This window comes from Pongo abelii, chromosome 9 (assembly GCF_028885655.2).
Source record: "Pongo abelii isolate AG06213 chromosome 9, NHGRI_mPonAbe1-v2.0_pri, whole genome shotgun sequence".
NCBI classification, from domain to species: domain Eukaryota; kingdom Metazoa; phylum Chordata; class Mammalia; order Primates; family Hominidae; genus Pongo; species Pongo abelii.
In genome coordinates this window covers 43,797,820-43,820,260 of record NC_071994.2, presented here as the reverse complement: position 1 = coordinate 43,820,260, position 22,441 = coordinate 43,797,820, and the positions used below count along the sequence as shown (strand labels likewise).

Sequence of the window (22,441 nt, the reverse complement as noted above, 5' to 3'; positions counted from 1 at the left end):
TGATTTACTAGCCTGTCCATAAAATTCCACTGCCAAGTATCACTTTTCCTCTATAATATCTCCATTTATGTAATAAATTATTTACTGTTTTCAATCACTGTGCTTCCTTTTTTCCTCTTATAGAGAATTCTTTGAATAAAAGATAGATTTGCTCAAAAACAGTTTATTCCAATGCATGGCTTTGACTATTTTACCTTAATTGCAGTCTTGTTTCTTTCTTGAAGGCCTTAAAGACGTAAGTCCCTGTGGTTATAATTAAATCCCACTGCTAATAAAATTCTTATGTGCTCCCATGGTCCTGGTTAAATAATTCATTTCTAAAATCTTCCTTGTAGTAGCTAGGCCCTTTAAAAAAATCGGGGAGGAGAGGGCTTTATTAGTATTATTTGTGAAGAATAGTTCCTCCTGGTTTTACATATCTATAAAATGAAAAAAGATATTAAGAATTTATCATGTGAATAGAACTATGAAATCGGTAAAGAGCTCAGCTGCACTTGAAAACCTTTTAGCACACTTCATTTTTGGAGAAAGCTTTCTCAGACTCCAGCAGAAGTAGCATCTGCAGGCTTTTGCTATGATCATACTTATTTCTAGTCATTTTTATTCCATAACAAATAGGCTCAATCACATTAACCACCTACGTATACAACACTCATAATTTATATAATGACATTGAAATCTGCTATTAATCTCAGAAAACACTTGAATAGTGTCAAGTTATATGATACTGGAATGCATTTTTTTAGTTTCTGGTTCTCAATTGCTGATTAACTTATTGTTAGCTTTTTAAAAGGTCTCCAGTGACAAAGTAAAATTGGAATCATATCTACTATAATAAGCCTTTGCAACTGAAAAAGGCCTTTAACTACTTGAAGTTCCATTACATGTACAATTTCATTTTATCTAAAACACAGTCCAGTCAGGAAGGGATATCAATGGTAAAGAAAGTGAGACAGAGAGTTTTGATGTTTTCCTAAGGTAAGGATTGTGTTAATATCCCAAAACTCATAAATGGAAAAGGGGATTGAACAGGCATTTACTGACTAGTATGGACAGGCCTCATACTATGCACAAAAGGCAATTTTTGTCTCATTCAAAAGACAAACAAATGAAAAACAAAACAGGGAGTTAGGAGTTCTCTATCAAGGTGATTTTACCACCAAAATTTGAGGCTCTGAATTGCAAAGCAATTTACCCAAGTTCGTATCTCCAAAATAATTGGAATTAAAACCTAAGATGTCAGATTGCCAGGTCTACATATGGTTATACTCCTCCTGTCCTTAACTGAGAATCAGTAATTACATTTTCTGACATGCGTTAAGCAGTTACTGACTTAATATATAGCATGCATTGTATGAAGAACTTTTAAGTTGGCTATTGTTTTTCTCTGAGAGCAGTTCTACTCAAAGAAATAGCAAAACCTCTTCCAACCCATTCCAATCAGGATTCTTCCCTAGGATTATTTTTTGTTGAGTTGAAAAAAAAAAAAGAAAACCCTCTTTATTTTCTGATCATGAGACTATAAGGACGAGAGCCTAGAACTGAGGGAAGGCAAATCTCTTATCTCATGGAGAAAGACAACAACAACAAAAGACATTCTGTCATTTAATAGCAGAGTAGTCTCAACTAGCTTCATGGCTTGGTGGATCTGAATAGTCCAAGCACTTCTCTATAATTATGGTATTGCATATTTTATTGTTTGAAGTGGTATTCTTTGGTGTTGGAGTTGGAGCACAATGTGTAATTTCTTGTTTGAAACTGCAGAATAAAATATTCGATCTGCAAAAAATTGAGATAAAATTATTATCCTAGTTTTCACTTACTGATATAATAATTATGTCATTTCTGTGGAGAAATACAGAAGGCCATATTTGCATTAGGAGTCTTCTGTTGTGTATGCCACCATAATTTTATTGCAACTTGATAAAGATGGGTTGGATTAACCAATTTGCATATTAATTCCCATAGGTACCTGTTCCTTAAATTGAAGCTGCAAACAACACTTGTAATTGGTCATGGCAAAACAAGGCAGATAGAACATCTTCACAAAGGCAACTTTTGACTGCCCAATATTTTAACCATCAGAATAGAAAATTAATTCAGCTATGTGAGTTTCATTGGCATTAATGTTACTTTCTTATACTTGCTTACTGGAAAGGCATTTGTTAATGTTGTCTGGCATTGCCGCATTAGTAATTCAACATCTAACTGCAAATCAAGTCTATTCAAATTCAAAAGGAATGGCAGTGTTTGCTTTTTATCTCTTACTGAATACATATTATTTTAAAAAATAATTTCAGCACTGAAATGAAATAAAAATCATGACACCTTAAATATTGATTAAATTATTAAATTTCTGCAAATATAATGTCACACTAGAATTATTCTTATGAAGTGTAGTTATTCATATTGCAAGTTAGAACACATTTGGTGCATTCTTACTTTGTTGGGGTGGTCTTGAAGTAAGGAGTAATCTTGATGGAGCTTAAAGAAAGGGAAAGATGTTTTTTTCTCTGTTATTGTTGCATAAATGACTCTAAGCTTTATGAATTATTAATCTTGCAAAAAACTTCAAAATTAACTTTTTAGAACTTCTATGTAGAGATAGAAAGAGTATACATTTTGTTGCAAAATGGCATCTCTATTGATTAGATTTTTGATGTTTGTAACTAAAGTTAAAAAAAAGAGGCCAGGCGCGGTGGCTCACACCTGTAATCCCAGCACTTTGGGGGGCCGAGGCGAGCGGATCACGAGATCAGGAGATCAAGAGATCAAGACCATCCTGGCTAACACGGTGAAACCCCGTCCCTACTAAAAATGCAAAAAATTAGCCGGGCGTGGTGATGGGCGCCTGTAGTCCCAGTTACTTGGGAGGCTGAGGCAGGAGAATGGCGTGAACCCAGGAGGCAGTGAGCCGAGATCACGCCACTGCACTCCAGCCTGGGCGACAGAGCGAGACTCCATCTCAAAAAAAAAAAAAAAAAAAAAAAAAGACTAATGTTGCAGAAAATGTAAAATGATCAACTTTGGTTTCCAAAGAGAAGCTTGCTTAGAATTTCTGAGGGAAAATGAAGTGTTTTAACTTCTCTGAATATAAAGCATTAGTTTTTCATTCCTGTTAGGCTGAGAGCTTCAACTTTAGCCTGAAATATCTTCAAAACACAATTTAGCTAATAATTTGTTATAATATTAATGAAACAAAAATTGAGGATCCTCTGAAACACGTCTGTCCTTTGTGTTTTGAAAAAAAGCCTTTTAAATAAGTTGTCTAGATGAGTCCTTAAAAATACGTTTTTAATTTCCTTTTATCTTCCTATTGGTTGCTTTCAACATGGGGACTTGGCTTTAAAAATTTGTATTTGGAAATAATTACATATTCAAAAATGCACAAATAAAAATAGCTCAATTTAAAAACTGTTTAAAATATCTTCCTTTTTGTTTTTTGAAAAGCAATGCAATCAAACAGACCATAAAAAATCCTCCTGAAAGAATAAGTTACATTGAAGCTTTTACAGCTATCAAAAAGGTACACTCCACCCTAGGAACAAGATTAAAAAAACAAACAAACACACAAAAACAAGGTACACACTGACATTTCTATATTAATACTCTTGTAAATTAAAAACAGAAACGAAACCAAAACATCTTTAATGCATACATGTTTCAAGGACAGAAATATATTAATTGCTTATTTGTGTTGTTAAAAATCTTTAATAAAAAATCATTCAGCCAGAATTTATCTTTCTTGTGGTGATTAATTTTATGTGTCAATGTTACTGGACCACAGGATAATCAGATATTTATTAGACACTTCTGGGTGTGTCTGCAGTGTGTGTTTTTTTTTTTTGAATGAGATTAGTATTTGAATTAGGTCCTCTCTAATATAGGCAGGCCACATTCAATAGTTTGAAAGTCCCAAGAGAATAAAACTGAATAACAAAGAATTGTATCTTTCTCTGCATGATGATCTTCAAGCTGCAACGTTAGTCTTCTCCTGTCTTCAGATTCAGACTTGGATCCAAATTCCACTATTGGCTCTCCTGCTTCTTAGGTCTTTGAACTTGGACTGGAAATAATTTTTGACCCTCCTGAGTCTGGATTTCTCAGCCTCCATAATATGTGAGTCAATTCCTTAATATATATATTCCCTATTGTTTCTTTTTCTCTGGAGAAACTAACTAATATAGATTTCAGTACCAAGATTGATTCTAAAGGAACAAAATTTTAAGAATGTGTTTTCTAAATTGGTTCTGGGATTGTCTTTCTAATCTGATTAGACTTAAAGACCTTAATGACTCTATTTCCAGTAGTAAAAGGAACAATAATAGTCTATGGCATGATTCAAAAATAGATAAACACAAATAGCTCTATTGGATTCTCCTAATAAACCACTTACAGGAAGCAAAGAGCTGAGTAACCATATATATGATATTTAAGAACAATTTTGGAAATCTAATGAATATAATGAAGTTGGTTGGTTGGTTTGTCCTAATGTTGCTGGACAAAGTGGTGACAGAAAAGAACGAGTTCAGCAATTCTAATAACCAGCTCAATCACTGTATAAATGATCTGATAGCTTCTGTGTATACCCTAAAAAAGACCCTTATATCCTGTAGCTGTAGGGCTGAGATTGCTGAATTTTTCCAGCTCTTTGCATTTATTATAGCATGGTATTTGAGTATTTATGTAGACATATAGCTTCTAGAACATAATCTTGGCTCCTTGAGAGAAAGAAGATTTTCTTAACATTTTCAAATATCTCATAGCTTCACCTATGCCCATTGAATAATTAGAGCTCAATCATATAAAACTGAGTTGATTTTTCAGGTGCCATGGAAATTAGTTAACTGGAATGTAGGTACTCCTCATGGTATGGTCACGTTGTCTTATTTCCTGTGTCTTAGAGAATGCTTTTCTAATGCTTATATTTTTTGTCACACAAAGCAAAATAAACAATAACTATCTTTTATTTCATTTGAGACACCCTTAAAATATAACAGGGAAGACATATTTAGATAGAGAGATTAAATGTGCTTAAACCTAATCACAACTTTATGAGGTAAATCATGCCATCTTTATTTGGTATGCTGAGTAAATTACCAGTTTCTCATGGCTAGTAAAAGATAACTAGGATTCTGTCTGCTAGGATTCAAATATTTTCCTTATGATTTGGATACTCTATACCTAATCAGCATGCCAAAAAGAATCTGAGATCTATGAAATATTATTATCCTTTCTTATCTAAGTTAGCTCTTTTGCAGCACTTTTAGTTCTAATGAGGCATATTATTAGCTCCCCAAATTGTGAGCTGGAGTGCATTTGCCATTTCACTGCGGGCGTTTGAGAACATAATAGAATTCCTCCATATGAATGTGAAACACTTCAGACAAAAGGTAAGAACTCTTCCAAGTTCTCCAAAATTTCGGAAAGTATTTTTCTCTTTAGAATGGCCTGTTCTCACTAAGTTCATTTCCAAAGACATACATAATCATAGCTACTATAAAATTGAAGTTAGAAATCTAATAATAAAAAATAAAAGTGAGCATGCTTTTAACCATATTTACTCAATACAGGTTATAATTCATTGCTCCAGGAAAATTGATCTGTTTGTTATGAGATAAAATGATTCACATACAATAAAAATTGAAATTCTAAAAATGCAGATAATGACAGCACATTTGTAAAAGGGTTAGGAAAAGAACTAATTATTTCCTAAAATTAAACTGCATATTTACTTCAAAGTAGTGCACATTTAATATTTGTTAACAAAAGATAAATGTATATGTAGAATTCAGTCTTCCTGCTCCCCTCCTCTAGCACTTTTGGTACTAACTTTGAGCTTAAAATGTATTTAAAATAGTTTTTCATAAAAATTGCCAAAGATAATTATAATTGGGTTATCCTCCTATCCTCTGAGACAACTTTTTTATTCCAGAATTTTGTTTTTAATTTTTCTTATTTTTTTTATTTTAAAGAATCTGGAAATCAATAAGTTAAAGAAAAGTCAATCTAGTCAATCTACAAAGCTAAGAGAGCTAATGGAAACTTGAAAAAATACAGGAATCAAAATAATTGGACCAACATACAAAGACTATTATATATTTTTTCTAAAGCAACTACCCATATAATTTTATTTTTTTCTCCAGAATTACCCAGATTTAACCAAGTTGAAAAGTGTGACTTTTACCGGTAAGATATATTTTCTTGAAATTGTGATATACACAATATGTGGGAAGAAGGTGTCCTTCTGAAACTGATTTAGACATTATGCTTTATTTTACTGATGTTAAATTTTATTTTACTAAATTTTCACTAATACTTTGGGGTCTTTTAAATGGATTTAAAATAAGTATGTCCTTTCAATTCACTCCAATGGATAAATAAAAAATAGGAAATGGGCAAACAATAATAGACAATAAAGAGTAGGAAAAAACATGCAGTTGAAGTTTGTAAAGTGGAAAACAGAAGCTTGCTCTCTATATTAGGACAGCAAAACTGAGAGAATCCATGCGGAACCAAATGAAGAGCAAGCCCCAAAATAAGATTCCACTAATAAAGTAGAACAGAGGAAAATAAAAAAATTGGCATGACATAATTGGATCAAAATGACAATTAAGCTTACCTTAACTCTGTAATTTCCAGCTACATGAACAAGCAAATTTACTTTATTGTTTAAGCGAATTTGAACTTGGTCTTCAGGTTACTTGCAACTGAAAACATTCTAACTAATATGCTGTACGTATTATATAATTACCTCATCGGCTTAAAATGTTATTCTAGTTTACAAAAGCAACTTAAAATACCATCTGATTTGCCACCCCAGAGTTTGCATGGAATAAAGATAAGTGTGTTTACTGTTGATCAGTTGACTTTATTTAACTCTGTATCTTGTTTTTGATTTTTCTTTGACTCTGTGCTCTTCAAGCCTGGGTAATCAACTCCTCTTTTCAAATATGCTTATGACAAAGTTCTCAAATTCTCCTTCTGTTGTGATTAGAAATTAAAGATAAGCAGGAGCTCACCTTCCTGACAATCACTCTGACCCACATCAGCTGAAGTCATTTTTGCCTTAAGACTGTTGCCAGCCTGCAAACTACTGCCCAAAGTTCAGAGTGGTTGTTTGGAATTACAATAAAATGATGGATGGAGGCTAGTCAAACACATACTTGCTGTTATTTAGAAGCAAAGCCGTAAATGAGCCTTATAGAGCTGGACAAAGTTCTGTCAAGGTTCAGATTCTGGTTAGGGCTCTCTTCCTGGCTTACAAACAGCTGCCTTCTGTGTCCTCAGTTGGTAAAGAGTATTCTGGTCTCTCTTCCTCTTCTTACAGGAACACTAATCCAATTGGATTAAGGCCTTGCCTTTATGACCTCACTTAATGTCATTACTTCTTTATAGGTCCTATCTCCAAATACAGTCACATGGGGGCTTAGAACATAAACATGTGAATGGGGCCTGGAACTATGGCTTATGCCTGTAATCCAGCACTTTGGGAGGCTGAGGCAGGTGGATCACGAGGTCAGGAGTTCAAGACTAGTCTGGCCACCATGGTGAAACTCTGTCTCTACTAAAAATACAAAAATTAGCCAGGCATGGTGGCCGGTGCCTGTAATCCCAGCTACTCAGGAGGCTGAGACAGGAGAATCACGTGAACCTGTTAGGTGGAGGTCACGGTGAGCTGAGATGGCGCCATTGCACTCCAGCCTGGGCAACAAGAACAAAACTCCATCTCAAAAACAAAACTAAAAACATATGAATGGGAAGGGAGCAGAATTTAGTTCATAGCAGTTACCCATCAACATCCAGTTTATGCTTCCTATATTCAATCACTGGTTCAACTGGAGTACAAATTTTAAAAAAATCTGATTAAATGAGTGAGCTATAAACATGCTCTTCCATTCTAGATCTATACCATTATTGGGGACATTATATATGTTCCATTTTAAAAGAAAAATATTTTTATATATATATTACAAATTCATAAATTTTTATATATGTATACACATACACACATATATATGCACACACACAAATATATTATTTCTTTATCAAATAACCTGAACCTCAAACTATATTTGGTGATTTTGGGGCAAGAATAGCAAAATGTTAGCAGAATACTGACTTATTTTAGAATTCCAGATACCAATTTCCTTATGAGAAGATTAAAGTTTAGGAATATAAATCTACATCATTATAAACTACTTCTCCAGGTAGTTAAAAAAAGTGGGTATTAAATGTAATTTCTTTCCCCATATCCTTGTAATGCATCCTGATTTTTTTTTATTGTAAGAACATTTAAGACATGTTTCTTCAAATGTAAACCACCATATTCTTTTCCTTTTTTCATTGTTGTGAAACACTTAACATGGGTTCTATCTTTTTAACAGATTTTTTAAGTACACAATAGAATATTGTTATCTATAGGCACGATGTTGTATAACAGATCTCTGGAACTTATCCTTGTAAAATAGAAATTTCATACCAGTTGACTAAAAACCCCCATTTTCCCCTCTCCCCTGTCCCTGGCAATGACAATTTTATTTTTTATTTCCATTATTTGACTATTTTAGCTACCTCATGCAAGTGGAATAATGCAGTTTGTCTTCTGAATTGCTCATTTCACTTAGCATAATGTCCTCCAATGTCACCCATATTGTCAAATACTGCAGAATTCTCCTGTTTTTTTAAGGATGAATAATATTGTCTTGTATGTATATACCACTGTTTCTTTATTAATTTGCCCATGGACATTTAAGGTTGTTTCCATATCTTGATTATTATGAACAATGCCACAATCAACATAAAAGTATAGACATCTTTTTGAAATTCTATTTTCAATTCTTTTGCATATATACCCAGAAGTGTGATTGCTAGATCATATGGTAGTTCTATTTTTAATTTTTTAAAGAACCTCCATGTTTTCCATAGCAGCTTATATGAGGTAAGCATGTAGGTTTTCTTTCTTGCCTAATTACTCTGGCTAGGACTTCCAGCTCTGTGTTGAATAGAATTGGCAAGAATGGTCATCCCTGTTTTGTACCCGATCTTAAGGTGATATCTTGTATTTATATTTGTTATATTTATAATTATTATATTTTCTGGTAGATTGTCCATTTATTTTTATAAATGCACTCTTATAACAGTTTTTGACTTAAAGTCTATTTTGTCTGATATAAGTATAATGACTTCTCTTCTCCTCTGTTTATCATTTGGATGAAATACCTTTTCCCATCCCTTCACTTTTAACTTACTTGAATCCTTAAACCTAATGTGAATGGTTTGTAGACAGTGTATTTTATGTCTTGTTTTTTATTTATTCATTTATCTCTATAGTTTGATTAGGGAGTTTAATCTACTTTCTCTTAAAGTAATTATTGATACTGAATAACGTACTACTGCCATTTTGTTAATTGTTTCCTATTTGTTTTGTGGTTATTTTTGTCCATTTTTCCTCTCTGTCTTCCTTTATGTATGATTAATTTTTTTTCATATTGCTATGTTTTAATTACTTTCTTTTTCTTTTGTATGTTTCCTATATGTATTTTCTTTGTGGTTACCATGGAGCTTACATAAAACATCTTACAATTATAATATTCTATTTTAAGCTGATAACTTCAATTGCATTCAAAGATGTTACAGTTTTACTTGTCTGACTACATACTTTGTAATTATTGTCACAGTTTATATTTTCTATCTTGTGTAACCATTGACATATTTTAAATTTACAGCTTTTTAAATATTTTTTTCTTTTCACTTTTGTCCTAGAAATAAAAGTGATTTATCCATCACTGTTACCGTGTTACATTGTTCTGTATTTGGCTATATATTTACTTTTATCAGTGAGTTTTGTTTTTCATTTTCTTTCAAATTGCTTTCTAGCATTCATTCATAGATTTTTATTTTTTTTTAATCTGCTAACTCTGTGCTGAGCCAGAGGATGGGGCTATGGTGATTGCTAACCCAATCCACAGTCCCTCAGCCCACTGGTCTCCAGGTACCTAGATTATACCAGGTACCATCAGCACTCTATGACATCCTGTTATTATTTTTGATGCCACATTTGTAAGTTCTTAGGTAGACTACTTTGTTTCTTTTGTCCTCATACTATTATGTTCCCAGAATTTTTCCTCATTTTCTCAGCCATTCTTTATTGTCCTTTTCTATATTATACTATGTTTTTCCCTGTCGACAGTGATAAATCGCCAGCCAAAGTCAAGTAATTTCTTAAAAAAATTAGAAGTCCTTTGGTATATTCTCTTATGTTTCATATATATATTTTTATAAATATATAGAAAATATATATAGTTTTAGAAATTAGAAACAAATACAAGTTTTTAAAAAAAATCATTTTGAAAAATTATAAAATGGGATTATTGCTACTCCACTTTATAGCATTGACTTTTCCTAGATCAACTCCCTACTCCACTTTATAGCATTGACTTTTCCTAGATCAACTCCCTATTACTCCCTATTAGCATGTTGTATTATGCAATTTATTTGTTTCACTAGCTCAATGGAAAGTTCGTTAGTTTTCATCAAGCCAGAAAATATCAGACTTTTTCTTAAAAAAAACTAGTAAATGTATATTCCATAATTACATATAAATGCTATTAAAAGGATGTAATATATCTATAAGAAATTAACACTGTTTTCAATATTTATTTGCAATTCTTATTTCTACAAAGTATATTAATCCTTTCAGAGTCATTGCAATAAAAAGCAAGGTCTCCAGTTGTACAGTGCCCATCTGACTTCCTATATGAGAGACTGCATTTCTTTAGGTCTCAGTCCCAGGATCAAGGCTGGGACTAGTCTGTGTCTCAAATTCAAGTTAGTAGCCATAAATGTGGAAATATGGATGTGCTATCAGTGCAATTCCATTTTCACATCTGAGTTTATAGGCTATTATAATAAGAAAACAAATAAAGTGAACAATGTTTTTCTGTTGTTGTTGTTAGAAGCAGCAAAGTAATTAAAAAGACAGTGTGAAATATTGCAGTGTTACTTTCCAGGGAATTTTGTGGTTTGCCAACTGAATCAATTCTTTGTTTACAAGAGTAGTGGGACATATATTTACTCTATTAGGAAAACACAAAATATGAGCATGTGAGGTTTCTGGAGAGTTTGAGGACTTTTCAGGGATTTGAGCCATATCTCATCCCACCCAGAATGGTACAACTTGGTGTTTCTAATTAGAAAATAAGCTTTAAGAGATATTTCAAACTTAAGTTTTTGTTACCTGGACATTACAGACTCACATTACTAAAAATACCATGCAAGTTATTTAACATGTTTAAGCTGGTATTTTAAATGAACACCTCTGAAACATTAAATAATTTTGTCTGTGATAATAAGTTACCGTCACAATCATTAACCGGGTATACTTACTTCAGGAGCTATCTGACAAGAATTTTCTGTTCATTTTTAAATTGTATTGATAAAATAAATTTATTGTTACATAACTATTTTAATAAATTTTTGATAGCTCCTCATTATATAGTATGACATCTAAACGTAAAGATTTTTGCCATCTTTTCAATACAGCTCTTAACTATCTCCTATATTCAAATGCAAGATCCTCAATTGAGTTATTTTTATTTATTCTACAAAATAGACCATTGAGTGCTCTTAGTGTGCCTTGCTGTAGCCCTTCAAAATCTGATTCTGACTGATCTTGTCGATTTTTGTTTTCAACCTCTTTTTCTCTCCATTCCCACAATATACCTCACGAGCCTGTAGAATTGTCTGTGTGCTCATCCTTCGTTCTTTTGAAAATTTATATTTTAAACTATTTTATTCCATCAAATGAAATTTTTTTCCATTTTTTTATTAAATTCAATCACTAACTTAGATGTAGATGTAACCCATTTATTAATATTTTTCTCCATTTATTTCAGCCATCTGAATTATCTCAATTATGTGGTCTTCCTTAGCAATTTGTTTACATAGTATTATAGAAAAAATGAAAATAATAAAAGATGACATTTTCAGATTATTTAGCATATTTCAGGTCAATTTTAAGCAACTTTGAGCACCAATAATTTCTTAAAGTGATATTAGCCAGTCACCAAGATGGAAACCAACTGCCATGTTGTAAGGAATCTTAGAGAGGAGCCCATGTGGCAAGATACAATCACATGAGTGAATCATTTGGGAAATGGATCTTCAAGACCCCGTCAAGCCTTTAGATGCCAAAGCCTTGTTCAACATCTTGACTGCAACCTAATGAGAGACACTGAACTGAAATCATCTAGCTAAACCATTTTAGGATTATTAATTTAAACATTTCCAGTGTTCTTCAAACTAAAGTCTCTACCACTAGTTTCTCTTCTTATGTCATTTTCTTTTATTTCTTCTTCTTCTTTGTTTTTTAGACAAGGTATCACTCTGTCACCCAGGCCGGAGTGCAGTGGCACAATCTAGGCGATCCTCCCACCTCAGCTCCCTGTGTAGCTGGGATTACAATCAGGCACCAGGCTACATTTTTGGATTTTTTGTAGAGACAAGGGTTTTACCATGTTGCCCAGGCTGGTCTCAAACTCCTAGGCTCTAGTGATCCTCCCACCTCGGCCTTCCAAAATGCTGGGATTACAAGTATGAGCCACCATGACTGGCCTTTATGTCATTTTCATCTGTAGTTACTATGCTTTATTTTCTAAGAGGAAGGTTTCACCTCTTTGCTGTCTCGTTTCAAACTGTTCAGTGGTTCCTCATCAAGTTTTTGTTTCTTTTTCTTATTTTTATATTAGAGAGTACAAGTGCATATTTCTGATATACGTATATTGCAAGCAGTGAAGTCTGGGCTTTTAGTGTACCCATTATTTAAATAGTGAACACTGTACCCAATGGGTAATTTTCCAGCCCTCAAGCCCCTCCTGCCTTCCCACCTTTTGGAATCTCCAGTGTTTATTATTCCACTCTGTATGTCTATGTGTACCTGTTGTTTAGTTCCCACTTATAAATGAGAACATGTGTTTCTGAGTTATTTCACTTAGGATAATGGCCTCAATGGCCTTCAGTTCCATCCATGTTGCTGTAAAAGATATGATTCCATTATTTTTATGGCTGGGTAGTATTCTATAGTTTACAGATATACCACATGTTCTTTATGTAATCATCTGTTGATGGACACTTATGTTGATGCTATGGCTTTATTACTGTGAATAGCACTGTGATAAACAAGAGTAGATATATTTTTGGTATAATGGTTTCTTTCCATTTTGGTATATACCTAGTAGTGGGATTGCTGGGTCAAATAGTAGTTCTATTTTCAGTTCTTTGAGAAATCTTCATACTGTTTTTCATAAAGGTTATACAAATTTTCCTTCTTATCAACAGTGTATAAGCATTTCCTTTTCTCCACATCCTAGCCAATATCTGTCATTTTTTGACTTTTTAATAATAGCCATTCTGACTGGTGTATCATGGTGGTTTTAATTTGCATTTCTCTGGTGATTGGTAATGATGGGCATTTTTTATGTTTGCTGGCTGCTTGTATATCTCCTTTTGAAAAATGTCTGTTCATGTCTTTCATCTATTTTTTAATGGGGATATTTGCTTTTTTTTTCTTGAGTTGTTGAATTCCTTGTAGATTCTGGATATTAGCCCTTTGTCAAATGCATAGTTTACACATATTTTTTCCCATTCTGTAGGTTGTCTGTTTACTCTGATGATTGTTTCTTTTGCTGTGCAGAAGCTTTTTAACTTAATTAAGTCTAATTTGTCCATTTTTGTTTTTGTTGCATTTGATTTTGAGGACTTGGTCATAAATTCTCTGCCTAGGCCAATATCCAGAATAATTTCTCCTAGGTTTTTCTTTAGGATTTGTATAGTTTCAGGTCTTACATTTAAGTTTTTAATTTATTTTGATTTAATTTTTATGTATGGTGAGAGATGTGGGTCCAGTTTTATTCTTTTGCATATGGCTATACATTTTTTTTCCAGCACCATTTATTGAACAGAGTGTTCTGTCCGCAGTGTATCTTTTCGGTGACTTTGTCAAATATCAGTTGGTTGTGGGTATGTGGCTTTATTTCTGGGTTATCTATTCTACTTCTTTGATTTATGTATCTATTCTTATAACAATATCATGCAGTTTTGGCTACTGTAGTTCTATAGTATAATTTGAAGTCAGGTAACATGATGTCTCTAGCTTTGTACTTTTTGCTTGTAATTGCATTGGCTATTCAGGCTCTTTTTTGATTCCATATGAATTTCAGAACTGGATTTTCTAATTCTTTGAAAAATGACATTGGTAATTTGTTAGACATTTCATTGAATCTGTAGATTGCTTTGGGCAGTATGGTCATTTTAATTATATCAATTCTTCCAATCCATGAGCATCAGATGTTTTTCCATTTGTGTCACTTACAATTCCTTTCATTAGTGTCTTCTATTTCTCCTGGCAGAGGTAATTTACTTCCTTGGTTAAATGTACTCTTAGGTATTTCATTTTTTATAGACATTATAAATGATACTGAATTCTGGGTTTGGTTCTCAGCTAGATTGTTATTGGTATACAGAGATGTTACTGATTTCTTGTACCTTGATTTTGTACGCTGAAACTTTACATCAAGTCTAGGCATCTTTTTGTAGGAGTATTTAGTGTTTTCTGGGTATTGCATCATATTATCAGCAAACAGATAATTTGACTTCCTCTTTTCCAATGTGGAAGCTTTTTATTTATTTTTCTTGCCTGATTGCTCTACTTAGGACTTCCAGTTCTAAATTGAGTAGGGGTAATAAAAATGGTCATCCTTGTTTTGTTCCAGGACTCAGGGGAATCCTTTAATCCTTTGGGACTTAGGGGTCCCAAACACTTGGCTGCCAAACAGTAGTGGTCCATGGCCGATTAGGAACCCAGCCACACAGCAGGAGGTGAGCAGTGGGCAAGCAAGCATTACCTCCTGAGCTCTGCCTCTTGTCAGATCAGTATTGGCATTAGATTCTCATAGGAGCGTGAACCCTGTTGTAAATTGCACATGAGAGGGATCTAGTTTGTGCACTCCTTATGAGAATCTAACTACTGCCTGATGATCTGAGCTGCAACAGTTTTATCCCAAAACCATTCCCCAGTCCCTGCCCAGTCAGTGGAAAAGTTGTCTTTCATGAAACCTGTCCCCAGTTCCAAAAAGGTTGGGAGTTGCTGCTTTAAACTATTCCTCACTCAAAATGATGTTGGCTAAGGGTTTGTCATATATGGCTTTTCTTATTTTGAGTTATGGTCTTTGGATGGTTGTTTATTGAGGGTTTTTATTAGGAAGAAATGTTGTATTTTATCAGATGCTTTTTCCGCATCTATTGAGATGATCATAATGTTTTTACTTTTAATTCTGTTTACCTGGTGAATCACATTTATTGATTCTCATGTGTTGAAACATCCCTGCACCCCAGGAATAAAACCCACTTAATCATAGTGAATTATCTTTTTGATGTGATGCTGCATTCAGTTTGCTAGTATTTTGTTGAGGATTTTTGTATCTCTGTTCATCGAAAATACTGTCCTGTAGTTTTCTTCTTTTTGTTGTTTGTATCCTTACCTGGCTTTGGAATCAGAGTAATACTCTTTCTTAGAATGAGCTAGAGAGGATTCCTTCCTCCTTGATCTTTTTTGGAAAAGTTTCAGTGATAATGATATAGTTCTTTGCATGTCTGGAAGCATTCAGCTATAAGTCCATTTGGTCCTGGGATTTTTAGTGTCAGGAAATGTTCTATTACTGATTCAGTTTCATTATTTGCTATTGGTCTGTTCAAGATTTCTACTTCTTCCTTGTTAAATTTTGGGAGGTTGTATGTTTTCAAGAATTTATCCATTCTTCTAGGTTTCCTAGTTTGTGTAGGTAAATATGCTCGTAGTGGTATATAATAATCTTTTGTATTTCTGTGGTATTAGTCATAATGTCACTCATTATTTCTGATTGTGCTTATTTGAATCTCTTTTTTTTTTCTTGGTCAATCTAGCTAGTAGTCTGTCATTTTTATCTTTTCAAAAAACCTTCTTTTTATTTTATTGATTCTTAGTATTGTTTTTTGGTCTCAATTTCATTTAGTTCAGCTTTGATCTTTGTTATAATTTTTCTTCTGCTAGCTTTGAGTTTTGTTTATTTTTCTTTTTCAAGTTCCTTAAAGTGCAAAGTAAGGTTAATTTGAGATTTTTCTATGTTTTTAAAATATATCTTCCTCTTAGCACTGCCTTTGCTGTTTCCCAGAGATTTTGGTATGCCATGTGTTTATTTTCATTTATTTTAAATAATTTTTAATTTCTACTTTGATTTCACTGTTTAAAGATTATTCAGAATAAGTTGTTTAATTTCTGTGTATTTATATAGTTTTGAGAGTTAATCTTAGTATTGATTTTTTTTATTCTGTTGTGTCCTGAGAACATGCCTGATATAATTTTGACTTTTTAAAAATTTATTGAGACTTGCCTTGTGGCCTAATACATGGGAAAATTTTAAGAATGTTTCATGTACAGATGAGAAAAATGTGTATTCTGTAGTTGCAGGGCAGGATGTTCTGTAAATATCTGTTAGGTCTATTTATTCTGGAATACAACTTAAATCTGGGGTTCTTTTGTTAATTTTCTGCCTCAGTGATCTATCTAGTACTGTCAGTGCAGTATTGAAATATCCCACAGTTACTGTATTGTCTTATACATCTTTTCTTAGGTCTATTAGTGTTTGTTTTATGAATCTGAGTGCTCTGGTGTTGAGTGCATTCATGTCTAGAATTGTCACAACTTCTTGAATTGATTTTTTCATCATTATGTAATAATCTTTGTCATTTTTTACTGTAATTTTTAATTGACTTACAATCTGTTTTATCTGATATAAGTACACCTGCTTTCTTTTGGGTTTTCTTTGCATGGCTTGTATTTTCAATTTTGTGTTTTCAATTTTCTCTTGGATCTCACTGAGCTTTCTTACAATCTATATTTTGAATTATTTATCTGTCATTTCAGAATTTTCATTCTGGTTAGGGTACATTGCTAGAGAGCTAGTGTGCTTTTTTAGGGGTGTGGAAATACTGTTTTGGTTTTTTTTGTATTGATTCCTTCTCATCTGAAGAAGCTGTTACTTCTTATTTTTCAATTTACTCCCATTTGTTTTTCTTTTATTTTATGTTTGAGACAGGGTCTTGCTCTGTCACCCAGGCTGGAGTGCAGTGGCACGATCGTGGCATGACCGTGGCTCACCACAGCCTCGACCTCTTGGGCTCAAGTGACCCTCCCACCTCACCCTCCCAAGTAGCTGGGACCACAGGCACGTGCCACCGCCATCATCTAATTTTTGTATTTTTTGTAGAGACAGGGTTTTGTCCTTTTGCCCAGTCTGGTCTTCAACTCCTGGGCTAAAGCAATTTGTCCTCCTGAGCCTCCCAGAGTGCTAGGATTACACATGTGAGCCACCACACCCAGCCAATTTACTCTCATTTGGATGGTATTTTTTTATTTTCTTCCTTGAAGGTGACTGTAACCCATGTTGTATATGATCATTTAGCTTTGGTGCTGGGTGCTTTCAGCAGGCAAAAGCACTGTATATACTTCCTTGGTTATAGATAGCTTTTCTGTTGAGTGGTGGCTTTCTCAAATGCCGATTATAGTGGTAATGTAGTGGACATATGCTCAGGCTCGCTATCTTTTGTGGCGCTGGGAGTACTGAGGTCTCAGGAAGATTATCTTGTTTCCGAGTTCCATTCCCTTCTGTTGGCAGGTTTTTAAATTTGGTTCTGCAGTTCAATGTTCCTTCCAGTAGATGGCACTTGTGAGTAAGAGCTGGCACACCCCTGGATACCCCAATGAAGAGTGGAAGCACCTATCCTGACAGGGGTGATAGGGAAAGCTCGGGTGAGATGCGCTGAAATCTCTCCGGGGGCGGGGGGGGCGGGGGCGGTGGAGGGGCGAAGCGAGGGGGAGGGGGGTGCACTTTGCCCTGGGCAGACAGGAAGGTGGCTTGATCCACCATTGCTAAGAAGGGCTGGAGACTGTGAGTCAAATGAAAAGCGTGAGAAAGAATGTGTGCATCCTCTAGAGGCAAAGACTGTCTCCCTGGCTGACAACCAGGTAGGAAACAGGAAGCTTCCAACAACAGGGAACTGAATTTGACTAATAGCCTATATGAGCTTAGAAGCAGATTTATCCCCAGAGCTTCCAGAAAGGATTGCAGAGTACTGATTCCTTGGTTTTGGCATTGTAAAATTCTGAACAGTGCACCCTTTTAATCTATGCTACATCCAGATTTTGATCTACAGAACTGTGTGATAGTGAGTTTTAAGTGTTGTGATAGTGTTGTTTTAAGACACTAAATGTGTGGTAATCTGTTATAATAGCAACCGGCAACTAACACTCTAGCATCAGAAACCTTACTGACGTTTTCAGAGCACATCTTCCTTTTTCTAGCTTTCTTTGCTTTTCTTAGTTCTCTTTTCTCTGTTTGCAATTATTTCTCTGTTTTCTTTAGATGAGAAACTCATTTTTATGTTTTCCAGAAAATATGTTCTATAACCTCTTTAACGGCAAGACTGGGTGAGTTTTTACATCTGATGCTTTCCTAGCATGCTAGCAGCATCACTATTACTGCAAATTAGTGCGGAGGTTGATACAAGGGCTCTAAAGTTAAATGAATTAGAAGTTATTTCCCAGCTCTACCCTTCACTAGTTGTGCAACAAAATGTTAATTCTTAAAATAGACCTTCCCATATTAAATTGAAATTACCTTTTACTGAATTCTATTCTAGACTAAGAATTCTGAGTGCAGGGATCATGATTTTTTTTTTTTTTTTTTTTTTTGAGACAGGGTCTCGCTCTGTCACCCAGGCTGGAGTGCAGTGGTGTGATCTCTGCTCACTGCAACCTCTGCCTCCTAGGCTCAAGCCATCCTCTCGCCTCAGCCCACAAGTAGTTAGGAGTACAGGCATGAGCCACCATGCCCCAGCTACTTTTTGTATTTTCTGTAGAGACAGGGTTTTACCATGCTGCCCAAGCTGGTCTCTAACTCCTGAGTTCAAGTGATTCACCTACCTCAGCCTCCCAAAGTGCTACATTACATGCCTGAGCCATGATGCCTGGCCAAGGGATCATGATTTACTCTTGTGTCTTCAGGTTTAGACATACTGCCTGGTACCTAGTAACTACTTAATATCTGTTTACTGTCAGGCCTCTGAGCCCAAGCTAAGCCATCATATCCCCTGTGACATGCACGTATACATCCAGATGGCTTGAAGCAACTGAATATCCACAAAAGAAGTGAAAATAGCATTAACTGATGACATTCCACCATTGTGATTTGTTTCTGCCCCACCCTAACTGATCAATATACTGTGTAATCTCCCTCACCCTTAAGAATGTTCTTTGTAATCTCCCCCACCCTTAAGAAGGTTCTTTGTAATTCTCCCCACCCTTGAGAATGTACTTTGTGAAACCCACCCCCTGCCTGCAAAACATTGCTCCTAACTCCACTGCCTATCCCAAAACTTCTAAGAACTAATGATAATCCCACCACCCTTTGCTGACTCTCTTTTCGGACTCCGCCCGCCTACACTCAGGTGAAATAAACAGCCTTGTTGCTCACACAAAGCCTGTTTGGTGGTCTCTTCACTTGGACATGCGTGACATTTACCAAATGAAGCTTATATGTCAATGTGCTTTACCACTTATAAAGAATATTTATGAATATTATCTTAATTGGGGGTTCCAATAAACTCATTCAGCTTTATATCAAATATCTGTATACATGTATTTTATAGATGAGGAAAGCAAGGCAAGGGGTTAAATGTCCAAGTTAATATACAAGAGAGCAGTTTTCACTCTGAAAGGTTCTAGTCCAAAGTCTATGTTACATGTACTCTGTCACAACATATTCTTAGCATGGAAATTCTCCCTTGTATAGTAGACTTCCTCATTAGCTTTAAACATCAGATCTGGGATATAAGGCTTGTTGTCATTTGCATCATGGGATTTAAATTACGCACCATATAATTCTATTGGAGACATAAGAGGCATGGTGAATAACCCTACATCAGTGTTTGAGCACACCTTACACCTCCCAAATTAAAGAGGACAACTTGATTGGAATTAAGCACTGTACTCATATGGGTCTTCCTTTATAAAATGACTGTCCAGAGAATAAAAAGATTATTTGTGAAGAACAAGAATTCATTGACTTTATACTGTCCTATCAAGTATCCTGAGAGCTGCTCACAAGTGAACCAGAATGAATAAAAGTAATTAAAGCAGTTACTGATAAGTATCAGGTCATTTCGTTTTATAAAGTTTGAATATATTCGATGAGCAATGAGGGTGTATTTTTGCCTCTTTCTTGGGAAATACCAAGCAAACTGCAATTGGCTTATTTTATTTCAAATGTTTCTGCTGTGAACAAAGAATATTTTTGACCTGTATATCTTTTCAACTGTTGTGTATCTTGATCTTATCCATCCTTCCAAACCAGTACAGCTTCTTTCTCTATAACCTTCCCTAATTATAATGTGATCAACTAGGTTGAACTGTGCAAAAATGCTGACAACTATTTTTGACTTAAAAATAATAATTTGTTTTAATTTAATATACTTGCTGTAAACACACCACCTATTATCTTCTGTACTCTTCTGAGATTCAAGGGATTTGAAAGTGCTTTAGAAAGCTATTAAGTAATGATACAAAAAGCTCTAAATTAAACTACATACAGAAAGTTACCTACATGTATGTTTGTGTGGATGTTTGTATACATATATATTTATTTATGCATAGTCTACACAATCTAGTAAAAAACTATTTTTTTAAAAAGAAGGGAAATAATACTAGTGTTAATTTAAAGCTTCTTAAGTAAGTGTTTAACCCTTACTTGTTAGGGGCTTTAGCCACGTTCTTTAATTTTAGCTATAATCTTTGAAAGTTAGGTATCATTGCATCAACTTTAGAACCAAAATAGATTCAGAAAACTTAAATAGCTAGGTAAAATCCATACAGGTTATAATGAGTAGAGCTAATTTTTAGGTCCAATTCATCTCATCTGTACCCAGAACTCTCCCAAGTGTGATCTTCCACACTCTTTTTCTTCTCTCTTGTTGCCAATAAACAACATATCTTTGGAAGATGAAAGAACCACTTTAGGGAAGAAACCTGGATTTTTAAAACATGCTGGATAAAGAGTTCCCACTGCTTAGGAATGCATAATCCTGACTTTACATGAATAAAAAGATAAACTTCTATTATATTAAGCTATTGAGATTTAGAGTTCTATCTCTTCCAGCCTCTAGTGTTATCTTAAGTAAAACAACTGCTTTGCATTGTGCTCTAATTGTGTTCAATTTGTTACCTGAGCTAGAGTGTAGGAAAGAATCCTTCTTTTAATATAGGTTTCCTTGTATTGTCTTGGGGAGAGATGGAGAACCAGTTCAATCTCCTGAGCCAGTGCAAATGGTTTGATAGTGACTCCTCAGAGTACTGGGTTGAAAAGGATTCTGAGGCTGCATCTTTCTGGCCTAGTATATCCGTTACGTAAATTGAGGAAGTAGGACACAGTTACACAAAGATTAATTCCCTTGGTTTCCTGGAGATCCTGACAGGGTGGGGCTTAGGTATTATTAGCTCTGGTAGATTCCATAGATCTTTGCTACTACTCAGTATGGTGGGCATTGAGAATGGCCCCCAGCGTGAGCCCTTTTGTGTAAATCATACCTAAGGAGTGGGCTTCAGATCTGTGAATAGTGGCAGAGAACTCTAACAGGTTAAGACAAATGAGAGATTTCCAGTTTCCTCTGCAAAATATAAGGAGCTTGGATGTCATCACTCTCATTCTCACAAAAATAAAAAATCTGAACAAATTGAAAGACAACAGTTCTTCTTAGATCAATTACAGGATTGAGGTCACAAGGTAAACTGCCCCTAAATTTAGAGAGACAGGCAAAAACAGAAAATCATACTGTATTTGTTCAATTATTCCGTAAATCCAAAACTGCCCTAAAAATAGTCTATTAAATAAATAAATAAATAAGAAAATAAAGATGAGGCTAAATAAGTTTCCCAGCCTTATCCGTTATAAATGCAAGATCTGTAATTCAAAACCTGTACATTTTCATTCAGGATTGTTTATTATAAAGCAATGTTGCTCATATAGGATAAGACAAAACATGAGGTGCAATATTATCTTAATATTATTGGCACAGTTGAGATGTATACAAAGGAGAAAAGAAAGCAGATAATGATAACAGTTAACGTTTTTGATATTTTCAATGTTCAAGGCACTGTCCTAATCATTCTTCCTGGATTGCCTCAGTTAATTACCTCAGTTAATCTTCACAACAACCTTAGAAGGTATGTGCTATTACCATGCCTATTTTATACATGAGAAAACCACAGTTAAGAAAGCTCAATTAACTTCACTGACGTTACAGAGTAGACAAATTGTAAGAATAGAATTTAAAGTCCTTCAGTTTAACATCT

At 34.4% G+C, this 22,441-nt stretch overlaps 1 long non-coding RNA gene across 1 annotated transcript in view; it reads right to left on the bottom strand.

The window, feature by feature from the left end:
* Positions 1 to 7,346, bottom strand: part of LOC129048662 (uncharacterized) — a 33,672-nt gene extending 26,326 nt beyond the window's left edge. The window contains exons 1-2 of the long non-coding RNA XR_008511187.2: positions 7,167 to 7,346; positions 195 to 345 (exon numbers count right to left, since the gene is read on the bottom strand). This is a non-coding gene — a long non-coding RNA (uncharacterized LOC129048662). The remainder of the gene's footprint in view (positions 1 to 194; positions 346 to 7,166) is intronic.
* Positions 7,347 to 22,441: the final 15,095 nt, after the last annotated feature.